Source organism: Saccopteryx bilineata, chromosome 3, assembly GCF_036850765.1.
Source record: "Saccopteryx bilineata isolate mSacBil1 chromosome 3, mSacBil1_pri_phased_curated, whole genome shotgun sequence".
Lineage (NCBI taxonomy): Eukaryota > Metazoa > Chordata > Mammalia > Chiroptera > Emballonuridae > Saccopteryx > Saccopteryx bilineata.
Genome location: NC_089492.1, coordinates 306,442,651 through 306,460,385, shown reverse-complemented (window position 1 = coordinate 306,460,385; position 17,735 = coordinate 306,442,651). Strand labels below are relative to the sequence as shown.

Here is a 17,735-nt window from a genome sequence, read left to right as displayed (position 1 = left end):
GTTTTAAGAATCCTTGATGACATGTAGTTTCTTGTAACCAATACAACAGTAGAAATTCAGAAGTTCTGTTTTCACAGACTCCCTCATGTTTCCCCTCATAGTCCCATTCTTTGTCTTTCCCTACCCCCTGGCACCAACAGGTCTCTTTGTATCTATAATTTTGTCATTTATACAGTATTAGAAAAATGGAGTCACTTAGCATGTACCCCTCCCCCCTTTCTTTTAGAGAGGGAGGGACAGACAGGAAAAGAGATGAGAAGCATCAGTTTGTAGTTGCAGCAGTTTAATTGTTCCTTCATTGCTTTCTCATGTGTCCCTTGACCGGGGGCTCCTGCCGAGCCAGTGACCGTGGCGCCATGTCTGTGATCCATGCTTGAGCTGGCTACTGCACACTCAAGCTGGTGAGTCTGCACTCAAACCTTGGGGTTTTGAACCTGGGTCCTCAGTATCCCAGGCTGATGCTCTGTCATCCACTGTACCACCACCTGGTCAGGCTAGCATGTATTGTTTTGAAATTGGCTATTAGAATTTGTGAGATGCAGAAAATACATACATACCGGTCTCTGTTTCATGAACCTGGTACAGAGTAGTGATAACGGCACTAGGAGCTGCCAGGGTCCCGCCAGAATGGACGGCGTCGAAGAGATATGAGTGAGAGAGCTAAACTCCTTAGTTCATCTGCCAGGAATCTCTGCTAATTGCTAGTCCAGCTTTATTTTTATACACTGTTATAATTACATGTTATGCAGAATACATTGATTAATAGTTATTTTTGCTTTAATGTGGATAAACTTTTTTTTCTGTATTTTTCTGAAGTTGGAAACAGGGAGGCAGTCAGACTCCCACATGCACCCGACTGGGATCCACCCGGCACACCCACCAGGGGGAGATGCTTTGCCCATCTGGGGCGTCGCTCTGTTCAACCAGAGCCATTTTAGCGCCTGAGGCAGAGGCCACAGAGCCATCCTCAGCCTCCGGGCCAACCTTGCTCCAATGGAGCCTTGGCTGCGGGAGTGGAAGAGAGAGACAGAGAGGAAGGAGCACATATGGGAGTTGATGCTTCCAGCTCCTCCCCCTTCTCTCTCTCTGTCTCTCCTCTCTCTCTCTCTCTCTGTCTCTCCCTCTCCTCTCTAAAATGAATAAATAAAAAATTAAAAAAAAAAAACATCTAAGCTTTACGTCAATCTTATTTCCAAAAGCTTGTAGGGATACACTTAATTTATTAAATTTTTTGTAATTTTTAACTTCTTTGAGGTATAGCTCAAATGATTTTCTAACAGGCTCATTTTAATAACATTGCATTAGGAATTAATTAGACTCAGGAACATCTTGGTATAGTTTTCTTTTTCTTTTTTTTTCTTGAAGTTGCAAATGGGGAGGCAGTCAGACAGACTCCCGCATGCGCCCGACTGGGATCCACCTGGCACGCCCACCAGGGGCCGATGCTCTGCCCATCAGGGGCTTCGCTCTGTTGCAACTAGAGCCATTCTAGCACCTGAGGCAGAGGCCACAGAGCCATCCTCAGCGCCTGGGCCAACCTTGCTCCAATGGAGCCTTGGCTGCGGGAGGGGAAGAGAGAGAGGAAGGAGAGGGGGAGGGCTGGAAAAGCAGATGGGCGCTTCTCCTGTGTGCCCTGGCTGGGAATTGAACCTGGAACTCCTGCACGCCAGGCCGATGCTCTACCACTGAGCCAACCGGCCAGGGCCAATCTTGGTATAGTTTTAAGATGGAATTTGTTAAAATATCTTTCATTTCCTCAATATATTTTAGTTGTCAAATGGACATTATATGCATACATAATTAACGGGATCTTGTTTTGGAAGAATATGTTTAGAGAACAGGTAAATTAAAAGGAGATAGACTAGCCTGGCATGTGGTGGCGCAGTGGATAGAGCATCAGCCTGGAATGCTGAGGTCGCTGGTTTGAAACCACGGGCTCGCCCAGTCAAGGCACGAGAAGAAAGCAATGGACAACTGCAGTGAAGCAACTATGAACTGATGCTTCTCGTCCCCACCTCCCCTACTTTGTAAAATCAATAAGTAAAAGCTTGCCCTGGTCAGATGGCTCCATTGATTAGAGCATCTGTCCCGAAGCACAGAGGTTGCCAGTTTGATCCCTGATCAGGGCACATACAGGAACAGATCAATGTTCCTGTCCCTCTGTCTGTCTCCCTCTCCCTCTAAATTCAATAAAAATAAAGAATAAAAGAATGCTGGGAACATCATGTCACTTCACATCTCAAATATGTCTGTAAAACAAATTTTCATTGTGATAGTTACAATAGCAATTTGTAATGAAAATAACTCATACAGCATTCTATTTTGCCATGTTTCTATAAATTTATTTTTTTTAATTGATGTTTAAATTATAACTGAACAAGGATGTTCTGTTGGGGACTGAAAAATCAACGGGATCCTGGCCCTGGCCGGTTGGCTTAGAGGTAGAGCGTCGGCCTGGTGTGTGGGGGACCCAGGTTTGATTCCCGGCCAGGGCACATAGGAGAAGTGCCCATTTGCTTCTCCACCCCTCCCCCCTCCTTCCTCTCTGTCTCTCTCTTCCCCTCCCGAAGCCAAGGCTCCATTGGAGCAGGGATGGCCCGGGCGCTGGGGATGGCTCCTTGGCCTCTGCCCCAGGCGCTGGAGTGGCTCTGGTCTCGGCAGAGCGACGCCCGGCAGAGTGACGCCCCGGAGGGGCAGCGCATCGCCCCCTGCTGGGCAGAGCGTGCCCCCTGGTGGGCGTGCCGGGTAGATCCCGGTCCGGCACATGCGGGAGTCTGTCTGACTGTCTCTCCCCGTTTCCAGCTTCAGAAAAATACAAAAAAAAAAAAAAAATCAACGGGGTCCTGGAATAGACTCGTCGTGCGGGTCGCGGCAATGTTCCACTTATTTATGCATATATTGGTTGATTCTTGTATGTGCTTTGACTGGGGATTTAATCTGCAACCTTAGTGCTTTGGGAAGATGCTCTAACCAACTGAACTACCTGGCCACAGTGGTCTTTAACATTTTGTTTGTTTGTTTGTTTATTTATTTAATTTATTTTCTGAAGCTGGAAACGGGGAGAGACAGACAGATTCCCGCATGCGCCCGACCGGGATCCACCCGGCACGCCCACCAGGGGCGACACTCTGCCCACCAGGGGGCGATGCTCTGCGCCTCCGGGGCGTCGCTCTGCCGCGACCAGAGCCACTCTAGCGCCTGGGGCAGAGGCCAAGGAGCCATCCCCAGCGCCTGGGCCATCTTTGCTCCAATGGAGCCTTGGCTGCGGGAGGGGAAGAGAGAGACAGAGAGGAAGGAGGGGGGGTGGAGAAGCAAATGGGCGCTTCTCCTATGTGCCCTGGCTAGGAATCGAACCTGGGTCCCCCGCACGCCAGGCCGACGCTCTACCGCTGAGCCAACTGGCCAGGGCCAACATTTTTTTTTAAGTGAGCTGACGGGAGATAGAGAGACTCCAGCATGGTCCTTGACTGGGATCCATCCAGCAACCTGATACTCAAATCAACCAAGCTATCCTCAGCGCCTAGGACCGTGCTCGAACCAATGGAGCCACTGGCTGAAGGAAAAGAGGGAGAGAAGGGGAAGAAGGAGGAGAAGTATTTCATTGCTTCTCTTCTGTGCCTGACTGGGCTGGCGCTCTATCCATTGAGCAACTGGCCAGGGCCATCTTTAACATTTTTCTATAAGTGTTTTGCATTTTTTTTAATTTTTTATTTTTTTTTAGAGACAGTGAGTCAGAGGAATAGACAGGGACAGACAGACAGGAACGGAGAGAGATGAGAAGCATTAATCATTAGTTTTTCATTGTGCCTTGCAACACTTCAGTTGTTCATTGATTGCTTTCTCATATGTGCCTTGACCGCGGGCCTTCAGCAGACTGAGTAAGCCCTTGCTGGAGCCAGTGACCTTGGGTTCAAGCTGGTGGGCTTTTGCTCAAACCAGATGAGCCCATGCTCAAGCTGGCAAACTTGCGGTCTCGAACCTGGGTCCTCTGCACCCCAGTCTTATGCTCTATTCACTGTACCAGTGCCTGGTCAGGCAATATCATTATATTTAAAAAAATAAAATGGCCTTGTAATACCTATGTTTGATTGCATGTGAATAGTTGAATTATTGTTGGGGGATTACTCTGTAAAAGAAATGGCCACAGGGTAATAATTATAAGCTGTTGGCGACCGAAAATCCAACAGGGCTTTTGCAGCTGAGATTTTTGGGGGACAGAGGTGTGGTGAACCGGCTGTAAACTGACAGTCTGCACATCTCCCCACCTCACTTGCCTGATTAAGTTGCAAAAGGCTGTTAAGGCCTGACCAGGTGGTGGCACAGTGGATAGAGCGTTGGACTGGGATGCGGAAGGACCCAGGTTCGAGACCCTGAGGTCGCCAGCTTGAGCGCGGGCTCATCTGGCTTGAGCAAAGAGCTCACCAGCTTGGACCCAAGGTCCCTGGCTCCACAGGGGGTTGCTCGGTCTGCTGAAGGCCCACAGTCAAGGCACATGTGAGAAAGCAATCAATGAACAACTAAGAAGTCGCAGCGCGCAAGGAGAAACTGATGATTGATGCTTCTCATCTCTCTCTGTTCCTGTCTGTCTATCCCTGTCTATCTCTGCCTCTGTTAAAAAAAAAAAAAAAAAAAAAGGCTGTTAAGCTGTGGTGCTGGATTGTTTATACTGTCCTACCCCAATTTGTCCCCTGGAAAGACTGGAAGCAAGTTTCTTCTATCCTTTGTTTTGTGAAGTTAAGATGTTATGTATGGTAGAAGTTTTCTGCACTTGGTAAAATTCTTGGGTTGCCTTGGAAACATAATCGGAGATCTCTGATTTGCTAATGGCCTCAGGAAGTGAGTGTGGGGCCCGCTCTGTTCTTGCCATCAGCAGTTGCAGAGCCCTCCTCAGCCCATCCTTTTACTTTAAGCCTATATTCTTTTTTTTTTTTGTATTTTTCTGAAGTTGGAAACGGGGAGGCAGTCAGACAGATTTCTGCATGCGCCTGACCGGGGATCCACCCGGCATGCCCACCAGGGGGCGATGCTCTGCCCATCTGGGGCGTTGCTCTATTGCAACCAGGGCCATTCTAGCACCTGTGGCAGAGGCCATAGAGCAGGGGTCTCAAACTCAACTCAGCATGTGGGCCGCAGAGCAAGATCACAGCCATTCGGCGGGCCGCACTAGGTCTACAAAAGGCAACTGTTACATAACACTTTTCTCACTGCAGTTGAAAACAAAAAAAAAATCAGTACAACAAGCACAATCGTACATGCAGTTTACTCAGTGTCACAAAACGACCAGAAACTGTAGTTCGCATCACAACTGCTGTTAACTAAGCTAATATCTAGCTAGGATGCTAGAGAAATGAAAAATACAAGTAGGCCCCTAGGCTTACTTAATTTTATCCAAAATATTTTAAACTTCGTGGATTAGTCTGCGGGCTGCACAAAATTGTTCGGCGGGCCGCATGCAGCCCGCGGGCCGCGAGTTTGAGACCCCTGCCATAGAGCCATCCTTAGCGCCTGGGCCAACTTTGCTCCATTGGAGCCTTGGCTGCAGGAGGGGAAGAGAGAGAGAGAGGAAGGAGATGGGGAGCGGTGGAGAAGCAGATGGGCGCTTCTCCTGTGTGCCCTGGCCGGGAATCGAACCCGGGACTCCTGCACACCAGGCTGATCCTCTACCACTGAGCCAACCGGCCAAGGCCTAAGCGTATATTCTTTTTTTTTTTTTTTTCATTTTTCTGAAGCTGGAAACGGGGAGAGACAGTCAGACAGACTCCCGCATGCGCCCGACCGGGATCCACCCGGCACGCCCACCAGGGGCGACGCTCTGCCCACCAGGGGGCGATGCTCTGCCCTGCCCATCCTGGGCGTTGCCATGTTGCGACCAGAGCCACTCCAGCGCCTGAGGCAGAGGCCACAGAGCCATCCCCAGCGCCCGGGCCATCTCTGCTCCAATGGAGCCTTGGCTGCAGGAGGGGAAGAGAGAGACAGAGAGGAAAGCGCGGCAGAGGGGTGGAGAAGCAAATGGGTGCTTCTCCTGTGTGCCCTGGCCGGGAATCGAACCCTGGTCCTCCGCACGCTAGGCCGACGCTCTACTGCTGAGCTAACCGGCCAGGGCCTAAGCGTATATTCTTAATTCTGCGCCATTCCCACTCAGGACCTGGAATTACTAGCTGCGCTGGTTCGCGGCAGTAAGCTTATTTTGCAGGAAATATTAGAGACTCAGAATCACCCCTGACACAAGTGACCCAAATGGTGTCTACATCTGCTCATTAAGATCTTCTCATGAGGCTAAAGACCACAGGAATTTATTCTAACTCCTCCTCTCATTCCCCTTCTTTTGTGTAAAAATCCTTAACCTAATTCAGCTAGCAACACTGATCTGAAGTGCTCTAGTGTTACCAGACTGATCCAGGTTTGGGGCAGGTCGTCGCATTCAGCCAATCAAAAGAGACGAACTGGACTGAGACTATAAGAACGTTTTTAGTTCAGAAATACCAGTACCCTGTGAGGCAGGTGAGTCCTGTCCTCAAGGCTGCCTTAACACCCTCCTGGTGCTGGTAGTTTTTATAGCGCTCAGGGAAAAAGAAAAAAGTAAGAAGTCCATGCAATTAGTCACGTAACAATGTGCAAGAGGTTGGGGTTCAGCTGCAGAAATCTCTCCTCTGCAAGTTCTTCTGATGTAGCACAGGCCCAATCAGCATGGTCCTGTCTGGTGTCCTTGGTGAATCTTCAAGGCAGCCGGGGTCAGGTGTCTCCCAGGAATAGCTGGGACCTGGCTTCTCTGGGACCATCTGCTTCTGGGAATTATCTGTGAAAAAAACCTCCCTGTTTTTTTAGGATACAAAGTAAAGATTTAAGATTGGTGATCTAAGTTTTAATTAGTTTCTAGGCTTTTTTACAGTAAATCCTGTGGCTGGGCTTTCACAAACAATATTGTGATTTAAACTCCCATAATTGTCAGGTCCCTCCTCAATGTAAGCTTTCCCTGACATTCCTGCAAAGGGAAACTTTTTGCTACATTTCAGAGGCCAGGGAGCCATTAAGAGAGTCCTAACCTTTACATATCGCCTATTCATTACAAATAAAAGCCACTGTTACTGAAGCCAAATTTCTCACATTTGGGCTCCCCTATTATTAGGTCTACCATGTTTTCAGCTGGTGCTTTCTGGATGACTAACCCTTGCCTGACTGCAAACTCTTAATATGATAAGGTTTGGCTTTTCAATACAGCAGGCATAGAAACCAGAGTTCACTGACAGTATTAGCAAATGACCCATGTAGTTTAACATGATTACCATATATTTTGCTCTAATAAGACACACTTTTCCCAAAAAAAAAGTGGAGGGGAAAATGCCTGTGCATCTTATGGAGCGAATGTTCATTTTTTTTAGCTGCTGCGGGTTCCCGGACAACTAGAAGAATATTTGAACATTAAAGTCTCTTCTCATTTGTTAATACCAGTGCTAATGGTTGTTAATACTGCTATTGAGTTTACATTGTTGAAATATTATTGTGGTATATTTTATTAAATATTTTAACACAACATTTGGTTCAGAATATATTTTTTTCTTATTTTCTTCCTTAAAACCCTAGGTGCATCTTATGGTGCAAAAAATATGGTACTTTTTTCTAACACAACCCATTATTCTCCTGAAAGTTGTCATATTTCCCTAATTTCAGGACACTGGTCTCCCAAAGGGAAAGCTTCACCTCCATCAAGGGCCTTTCCCACTGGATACTAACCTTTCCTGGCATTTACTAGTTTTTAGTGGTCTTTTCCTCATGACTCACCCTCAAACAACTGTTTCCTAGTCTAAGATGGCCACCCCCCAACCCCCATCACAGCTGCTCCAAACCTTGTTTTCTGTTCAAAAGTTTCTTGAAGCTGTACGCAGCGAGAACAAAAATCAGCCTTATGTGTTAGACTGGGGGGGTCAAACTGAACCCTGGCAAAGCAACCGTGGTACTTGAGTTCTGGCTAGGAAAGAATTCAGGGGCAAGATTTAAAATATTAGAGAAAGGTCATTTAGCAAGTCACAGAGGTGGAATAAATGGGCTTTAGGAATCAAGTTACAGAGGCGAAATAAGAGGAACTTGTTAGAGAAAAAAAAAACCTTCCTGCCTGACCAGGCGGTGGCACAGTGGATAGAGTGTTGGACTGCAATGCTGAGGACCCAGGTTCAAGACCCCGAGGTCGCCAGCTTGAGCGCGAGCTCATCTGGTTTGAGCAAAAAAGTTCACTAGCTTGGACCCAAGGTTGCTGGCTCGAGCAAGGAGTCACTCAGTCTGCTGAAGGCCCGCGGTCAAAGCACATGTGAGAAAGCAATCAATGAACAACTAAGGCAGGGGTCCCCAAACTACGGCCCGTGGGCCACATGCGGCCCCCTGAAGCCATTTATCTGGCCCCCGCCGCACTTCTGGAAGGGGCACCTCTTTCATTGGTGGTCAGTGAGAAGAGCACTATATGTGGCGGCACCACAAAGCACGGCATCACTCACGTACAGTACTACTTCCGGTGACGCAGGACGCACGCCTCATGGCTCCGGAAGCGCGTCATATCACTTGATATGGCTAGCAGTGACAAATATGAAACCAGACATTGACCATCTCATTAGCCAAAAGCAGGCCCATAGTTCCCAATGAAATACTGGTCAGTTTGTTGATTTAAATTTACTTGTTCTTGGGCCTGACCTGTGGTGGCGCAGTGGATAAAGCGTCAACCTGGAAACGCTGAGGTTGCCGGTTCCGGGCCCTGGGCTTGCCTGGTCAAGGCACATATGGGAGTTGATGCTTCCTGCTCCTCCCCCCTTCTCTCTCTCACTCTCCCCTAGCTATAATGAATGAATAAATAAATAAATAAATAAATAAATAAAAAAGAAAAAAAAATTTACTTGTTCTTTATTTTAAATACTGTATTTGTTCCTGTTTTGTTTTTTTACTTTAAAATAAGATATGTGCAGTGTGCATAGGGATTTGTTCATAGTTTTTTTTATAGTCCAGCCCTCCAACGGTCTGAGGGACAGTGAACTGGCCCCCTCTGTAAAAAGTTTGGGGACCCCTGAACTAAGGTGTTGCAATGCGCAACGAAAAACTAATGATTGATGCTTCTCATCTCTCCGTTCCTGTCTCTCTGTCCCTGTCTATCCCTCTCTGACTCTCCCTCTGTCTCTGTAAAAATAAAAAAAAACAAAACTAGATTATAAGAGTTTTTAAATAATAATAATAAAAAAAAAGAAAGAAAAAAAACCAAACACCTTCCTGGGGGTAGGAGAGGCCAGGCGCTGGTTTAAGGGCAGAGGATTGACTGGAGTTCCCAGGGGAGGCTCTCAATAGAATAGTCACTAGCTCTCCAGGTATCTCTCTTCAGGGTCCTGACACCCACTGATTAGTCATCACCAGCGCAGAGAGTCATTAGTCAGTGCAGCCGTGCTGAGGTCAGCCCTGAAGTCTCTTGCCAGGTGGTGCTGCTTTTCCGTGCCTCCAGCTGAAATACAGCAGAGGGCTGGCATTGTCCTTCCTTCGGTGACCTTCTATACCTGGCCCATTGGTCCTTGCTCTGCTCATGTCTGTCTAACTGCCTCCTCCACAAAGCTAAATTCTACTAGAAAATGGGCGGGGATCCACCATCTGATTTCTCTACTTGGTAGAAGTGAGTTCTATGCTATACGGACTCCTCCAATTCCTGTAAGGTGGTGGCGTCTACTGAGCTGTTTGCTAGCTTTCTTCCGGAACGCTGAGCATTGCTGCCATTTTAATTTTCTTTTAAAAAAAAAAACTTTTTTTATTCATTTTTTAGAGAGGAGAGAGAGGGAGAGGGAGAGAGAGAGACAGAAAGGAGGGAGAGACAGAGAGAGAGAAGGGGGGAGGAGCTAGAAGAATCAATTCCCATATGTGCCTTGTCCAGGCAAGCCCAGGGTTTCGAACCGGCGACCTCAGCATTTCCACGTCGACGCTTTATCCACTGCGCCACCACAGGTCAGGCCATGCCGTTTTAATTTTCTAGTCAGCTACTGATAGGGCTTTATCCCACCCAGTTCTTGTGTTATATAACCTTGAGCCAGAGGACATATGCCCCCCTTTTTTTGCAAGGGTTGAGGTGCCAGGAAATAGGACAAGCTAGGTGACCTTGTATCTACCCAGGCATTTCTGCCCGGGTGGCAAAACTGGCCTCTGCCTTCCGTACAGCTGCGCTTTAAAGATGGCCGCGCCCACGGGCCACCGCGAGAAGGCGCAGCCATGTCGCCTCTGAAAAAAAGCCGGAAATGCAGTTGTCTTAGTCGCGGAAACCCCTGCAGACCCTCATCGGCCACCGTTATGCAGTATTGCGGGAAGGGGTGAAGTTGACCCCTTAAGTTCGGGCGCTGGCAGGTTGTGACACCAGAAGAGAATCAGGTCAGTGTCTGGTTCTCTGGGGGAACAATGGGGAGGAGGAATAGTCTGTCGTAGCCCACTTTTGGCAGCGCAAGCAGCATTGCAGGGGAGCCCTAAGGGGTTGGTCATGGGGGACGGTGCGTTAGAAAGGGGCGCCTGTGACCTCAGGTGGCGGTGCTGTGGTTAAAAATCTCCAGAGCTCAAGGACTTAATGCTGAGGTAACGTTGTGGGGCTTTATGTGTTCATTCTCTTTGGGGCTCAGTGATTGCGAACTGGAGCATGGCCTAGTGAAAGCTCGGTGTGGCTTGCATTTGCTTTGCAGCTAAACGATGGATGAATTTATTCAGGGCCATTGTCCTCGCGTTGTTTTAATAACGATCCGGGGGTTCCTACGCGCGCGGGGGCCGATCATCCGGCGACTCTGACACCTGCGCCTGCGCCTGCGCGGAGCTCAGACCTGGTCTGCGGGCCCAGGTTTAATCGTGTGGGTTCACGGCTCCCTATTAACCTTGAGATCCAAGGCTCTTCTTCACCATTGGGTTTGGCACTCAGTCCTCCTTATTCTGATCTGTCAGAAGTGAAAGATTTTTTGTACATCTGACACTAATATAATATTGCAATTGAAAAAATTAAAACATTTTTTGAAAAAGTGAAAGTTTTTGGTGAGATGCATGACCTAGAGATCCGTTAGATGATTATCTGTGCTAGACTGTTTTCTATTTTAGGTACAGCTCTCTTCCTTTTTCCTACGAGATTCCTATCCGTGTGCCTCTTGGCCATTTCTTTTCAGATTCGTGCTGACGCAACTGGAAGATCATCGGTGTCACTGTAAGTTCTGATTCCAAAGGATAATGCTTGTCAGAATTGTATATTTCAGTGTCAGGCTTTGACATTTTTCAGATAAATTACACAAATGGGATTGTGCCTTCCTTCCTTCCTTCCTTCCTTCCTTCCTTCCTTCCTTCCTTTCCTTCCTTTCCTTCCTTTCCTTCCTTTCCTTCCTTCCTATTTTAGAGAGAGGAGAGAATGTTGGGGTGGGGAGGAGCAGGAAGCATCAACTCTTAGTTGCTTCTTGGATGTGCCTTAACCCGTCAAGCTCCTTGTATCAAACTGGGCATCTCAGCATTCCATGTGGACGCGTTATCGGGCTGTGATTTTCTTTTTTTTTTAAGTTAATTTCATGTGAAAAACATTCAAAAAATATATTTAATATGTTAACTGGAGATATTTATAAGGGAATTTATTAAGTTTTAATACATTTATCGTATGTGAAATGTTTAAAATATTATTTTTTAAAATTTTTATTTATTGATTTTTAGACAAGAGGAGAGAGAAAGAAAGGGGGGAGAGGAGGAGCTGGAAGCATCAACTCCTAGTAGTAGTTGCTTCTCATATGTGCCTCCACTGGGTAACCCCAGGGATTTGAACCTGCGATCTCAGCATTCCAGGTTGATGCTCTATCCACTGCACTACCATAGGTCAGGTAAAATATTATTTTGGGGTTGTTTTTTTTTTTTTTGTTTTGTTTTTTAGAGAGACAGAGAGAGGAACAGACAGGGACAGACAGACAGGAACAGAGAGAGACGAGATCATTAGTTTTTCATTGCAACACCATAGTTGTTCATTGATTACTTTCTCATATGTGCCCTGACCATGGGCCTTTAGCAGACCGAGTAACCCCCTACTCGGGCCAGTGACCTTGGGTCCAACCTGGCGAGCTTTTTGCTCAAACCAGATGAGCCCACGTTCAAGCCGGCAGCCTTGGGGTCTCGAACCTGGGTCCTCTACATCCCAGTCCGACGCTCTATCCACTGCGCCACTGCCTGGTCAGGCTAAAATATTATTTTTAAGAACATTTTATGACTGTGGATTTACACATGGATTTGTCCCCTATCTTTCATCTTAGTTGAGAGGGGTTTTTTTGTTTTTTGTTTTTAGAAAGTGACACAGACAGACAGGGACAGAGATAGTTGTGTCACCTTAGTTGTTCATTGACTGCTTCTCATGTGTGCCTTGATGGGGGACGGGGGAGGGGGTTCCAGCTGAACCAGTGACCCCTTGCTCAAGCCAACGACCTTGGGCTTCAAGCCAGCGACCTTGGGCTTCAAGCCAGCGACCTTGGGATTCAAGCCAGCAAACTTTGGGCTCAAGCCAGCAATCTTTGGGCTCATGCCAATGAGCATGGGGTCATGTCTCACCAGCAACCCTTTGCTCAAGCTGGTGAGCCCACACTCAGGCGAGCGACCTCGGGTTTTGAACCTGGGTCCTCAGCGTCCCTGGCAGATGCTCTATCCACTGTGCCACTGCCTGGTCAGGCGTGTGTACTCATTTTTGTGGAGTTGTAAATGTCCTATACTTTTTAATTCCCCTTTTCTTATAATTTTATATAACATAAAAGAGCAATACATTTTAAATGTTAGTCACCTTACTAAATTCTTAATATTACAATATTTTTCTCTGACTGTACATTTAGTGTGAAAATACTAAAATATACAGGAACATTGAAAATATTCTAATTATTTTTTATCCAGTTGAAAATATTTTTTATCTAGATTTTACCAGTTATGGCACTAGACTAGATCTATCACTTACCTAACACTCCAGCTATCCTTCTGTTCATAAATCAGTCTTGTTGCTGATGCTGTTGGTGCATTTCCAAATTAAGTTTCAGGCCTCTACCATTACTCTAAATACTTCCGTAATCACATGATTAAGTAGCATTTTAGTGTCATCTTAGTGTTGTCCTTTGTTTATAATAAACAGATTTTATTTTCAAATATTTTCACCTGCTGTGAAAGTACAATGTAAGTGACCTTTGGAATGAAATGAATCTGCTTTTTCAATCTATATTCTGTCCTTGCTCTTAGTGTGATCGGTGTGACCTGTGACTGTTATTTTAAAAAAAAATTTAAACTTAAGGTATTTATTTACTTATTTTGTATTTAGAAAATTCTATTTGCCTGACCAGGCAGTGGCACAGTGGATAGAACGTCGACCTGGAACACAGAGGACCCAGGTTAGAAATCCTGAGGTCACCAGCTTGAGCACAGGCTCACCGGTTTGAGCACGGTGCCACTAGCTTGAGTGTGGGATCATAGACATGACCCCATGGTTGCTGGCTTGAAGTCTAAGGTCACTGGCTTGAGCAAGGGGTCACTTGCTCTGCTGTACCCCCCCCCATCAAGGCACATATGAGAAACCAATCAATGAACAACTAAGGTGCTGAAACAAAGAATTGATGCTTCTCATCTCTCTTTCTTCCTGTCTGTCCCTCTCTCTGACTCTCTCTCTGTCAAAAAAAATTATATTTAATAGGGTGACATTGATCTATAAGAGTACATAGGTTTCAGGTAAACATTTCTGTAACATTTGAACTATTGATTGTGTTGTGTACTCATCACCCAAAGTCAAATCATTTTCCATCACCTTGTATTTGTCCCTCTTTACTCCCCTCTTCCCACCCACCTGTGTTCTTGTTAGCAAAAAACAGAAGTTCAAAAATCTCTTTTTGCTAATAAGAGTTATTTTGAACATTAAGTCAAGTAAGATAACTCAAATAGTGTTCTATGATGGCAGGAATGTTGTGTAAAATTTGAATTTACAATTAATTTTCTCTTTTATTTTTCTGCCCTTTTTTTCTCTTATTTTAAGAAGTAGTGAAAACTTTTTTTTTTTTTTTTTTGGCTGAGGGAGGGAAAGAGAGAGACAGAGAGGAAGGAGAGGGAGAGGGGTGGAGAAGCAGATGGGCGCTTCTCCTGTGTGCCCTGGCCGGGAATCGAACCTGGGACTCCTGCACACCAGGCCGACGCTCTACCACTGAGCCAACCGGCCAGGGCCAGTAGTGAAAACTTTAAAATTTGTAAACTTAGAGTAATAACCTAGCAATGGCAATTTTTAAAAAATAATTTAAAAAATTATTTATTGACTTGAGAGGGAGGGAGAAAGAGGGAAAGACAGACACACATCGATTTGTTGTTCCACTTATTTATGCATTAACTGGTTGATTTAAAAAAATATCTTATTTATTGAATTTATAGAGAGGAGAGAGAGAGAAAGTGAGATTAGCAGGAAGTATCAACTTGTAGTAGTTGCTTCTCCTATGTTCCTTGACAGAGCAAGCCTGGGGCTTCAAACAGGTGACCTCAGCATTCCAATGCTTTATCCATTGCACCACCACAGGTCGGGCTAATTGGTTGATCTTGTACCTATTTGAACGCAGACCAAACCTGCAACCTTGGCGTATCAGGGACATGATCTAACCAACAGAGCTACCTGGCCAGGGCAATAGCAATTTTATTTTAATTGCAGAATGCTATCTTTTTCTGATTTAAAACATAAGAGCTCTTATGAAAAATGTAATAAAGAAACTAAAAATGGCCTGACTAGGCGGTGGCACAGTAGATAGAGCGTCAGCTTGGGATGCTGAGGACCTAGGTTTGAAACCCCAAGACTGCCAGCATGAGCGAAGGCTCATCCAGCTTGAGCATGGGCTTACCAGCTGAGCACAGGGTCACCGGCTTGAGCCCAAAGATTGATGGTTTGAAGCCCAAGGTCGCTGGCTTGAGCAAGGGGTTAGTGGCTCAGCTGGAACAACTCCCCCAATCAAGGCACATATGAGAAAGCAATCAATGAACAACTAAGGTGCCGCAACTATAAGTTGATGCTTCTCATTTCTCTCCTTTCCTGTCTTTCTGTCTTTATCTCAAAAAAAAAAAAGAAAGGAAAAAGGAATTAAAAATGATCTCTTCAGTATCTCAGTTGCCAGTATTTTCTTTTCAGAAATATTTAGAAATGGGTTTTTAGGTTACCAGTGATACTTTTATAGTTTGTGTTCAATTGAATGTTAAATTATTCTAATGAAAGTGTTCTATTTAACACTAATGTTAACCTATCTGTACTTGAGGATGGTATAGAATTTTTCTATTATAATTTTCTGACCATCTATCTGACTAAAGAGTTATACACACATCTTAGGCAAATACTGATAATTTGACTTTTATATTCAAAAGTTAACTTTGATTATTTATTTAATTAATTCAGGGAGAGGAGGGGAGGCAGAGACACTCCTGCATGTGCCCCAACCAGGATCTACAGGCAAGCCCAGTAGGGGGCGATACTCTGCCCATCTGGGCCATTGCTCTGTTGCTCAGCAATGGAGTTCTTAGTACCTGAGGCGGAGGCAATGGAGCCATCCTCAGTGCAAGGGGCCAACTTGCTCCAATAGAGCCTTGGCTGCAAGAGGGGAAGAGAGAGATAGAGAAAGGAGAGGGGAAAGGGTGGAGAAGCAGATGGGTACTTCTCCTGTGTGCCTGGCCGGGAATTGAACCCAGGACATCCACACACTGGGCCGATGCTCTACCTCTGAGCCAATCGGCCAGGGCCTGATTATTTTTTTCAAACTGTATTGTATTGGGCACTCTTTCTAGAACCAATATCTCTGCCATTGTAGTGTGAAAACGACCAGACTGAGACAACAAATGGCTGAGTTTCTATAACACGTAAGATACCTAAAAACAGGTGGACCGGGCCTGGCCTGTGGTGGTGCAGTGGATAAAGCGTTGACCTGGAACACTGAGGTCGCTGGTTCAAAACCCTGGGCTTGCCTGGCCAAGGCACATATGGGAGTTGATGCTTTCTTCTCCCCCTTCCCCCTTCTCTCTCTTTCTCTCTCTCCTCTCTAAAAATTAATAAAAGAAAAATAAAAACAAACAAACAAACAAAAAACAGGTGGACTGGTGCCATTACAGGTCAGGCAAAAAAATTATTTTTAATTACAATTACCATCGTGATGGGAAAGACCCCCAACTGACTTTTAATTTACATGATCTTATGGCTTTTCTGTTCTAATTTGGGGTTGGGCAACTAGAGCCCATGGACTAAATCTGGCCCAGTTCCTATTTTTGTTAATATAGATTTATTAGAACTGGCCGCACCAAATTTTTAAAATATGATAGCTTTTTTTCTTTTTTTTTTGCATTTTTCTGAAGTTGGAAACGAGGCAGTCAGACTCCTGCATGTGCCCGACTGGGATCCACCCGGCATGCCCACCAGGGGGTGATGCTCTGCCCATCTGAGGTTTTGCTCTGTTGCATCCAAAGCCATTCTAGCGCCTGAGGCAGAGGCCATAGAGCCATCCTCAGCGCCCGGGCCAACTTTGCTCCAATGGAGCCTTGGCTGCGGGAGGGGAAGAAAGAGACAGAGAGGAAGGAGAGGGGGAGGGGTGCAGAAGCAGATGGGCACTTCTCCTGTGTGCCATGACCAGGAATCAAACCCAGGACGTCCATACACTGGGCTGATGCTCTTTCCACTGAACCAACCAGCCAGGGTCAGTATTTACATTTAAAAAAATGTAAGGCAACAGCTTTGTTTGGGTGGTTCAGTGGATAAAGCATCATCCTGCTATGTTGAGGTCACAGATTTGATCCTAGGTTAGGACATGTACGAGAAGCAACCAGTGAGTACACATCTAAATGGAACAAATAAAAAATATGAGGCATACATCCCAAATATTTGGAATATTAACGTTTCATTGGCCCAGATGGAAAGTCTTCTGGACACTTAAAGAAAGGACAGATAGCTTTTTCGGGGCCCTGATTTAAGGTGAGTGCCCAGCATCAGTGAGAGCATCTGGGCCCAAAGAGGATGTGCCACTCAGAGTAATCTGCTGTGCAGCCCACAGGTGCTCGCCTCCCAGGAACGGGGATCAAGGAGGAGGAGGAGGAGGAGGAGAAGATTCCAGGGCTTGGTATCATGTGTTCTGGGGACGCCCTTGACTGAGGACTTACATTTTTGATGAGAAACGTAATGCTGATCCGGAAGAGCTCAAGCCGGAGCATCCTGTTAACAGCTGTTTCCAAAAATTAGAAGAAAATGATCCAGTCCCAGGTGAGTTGGTCTCTTTTATTGTTTCCTTTACTTCTCAATGGATTTGTCTGTTAAAACCAGTGCAGTTAAGTGTAAGAGTTTAAATTGAGAATAGCACGATCTGGAGAAATCTGGGCAAGGTCAGTTCAGGAATATATTATTCCTAGGATTCATACTCCGTGTTCATGCTGCAATGTCACATGTGACTGTGCGAGAGCCTGTGTTTTCCCTTAGCTGTCAGTGAGTGTGTGATGTCTCTGACGGCCGGCACAGGGGAGCCGTGGTGAGTTACATGGGAGGGATTGCGATGATCTGTTTCTACTCAGAACACTTCGGCCACCAAATATATGGGTTTTTTTAAACCAACAACCTACCAGTTTTCCCACTCTGTAGACACTGTTTAATTCCATTTTGACAGTAATTACCTGGTGGTACTGTCATACTCCATGAATTTAAGGGCTCAGTTTCACAAAACTGCTCCACTTCACACGCCAAGTTCTGAGTTCCTGGA

The 17,735-nt window shown here is 45.9% G+C and overlaps 2 protein-coding genes across 2 annotated transcripts in view; both read left to right on the top strand.

Moving 5' to 3' along the window:
• The window catches only part of LOC136330161 (zinc finger protein 615-like), a 97,292-nt gene that overhangs the window by 25,853 nt on the left and 53,704 nt on the right, over positions 1–17,735 (top strand). The gene's annotated exons all lie outside the window — the stretch shown is intronic.
• LOC136332051 (zinc finger protein 585A-like) overlaps positions 10,387–17,735 on the top strand; it is a 227,534-nt gene continuing 220,185 nt past the window's right edge. Inside the window, 2 exon segments of the mRNA XM_066271305.1 lie at positions 10,387–10,578; positions 11,086–11,188. The gene's annotated coding sequence lies outside the window, so the exon portion shown is untranslated.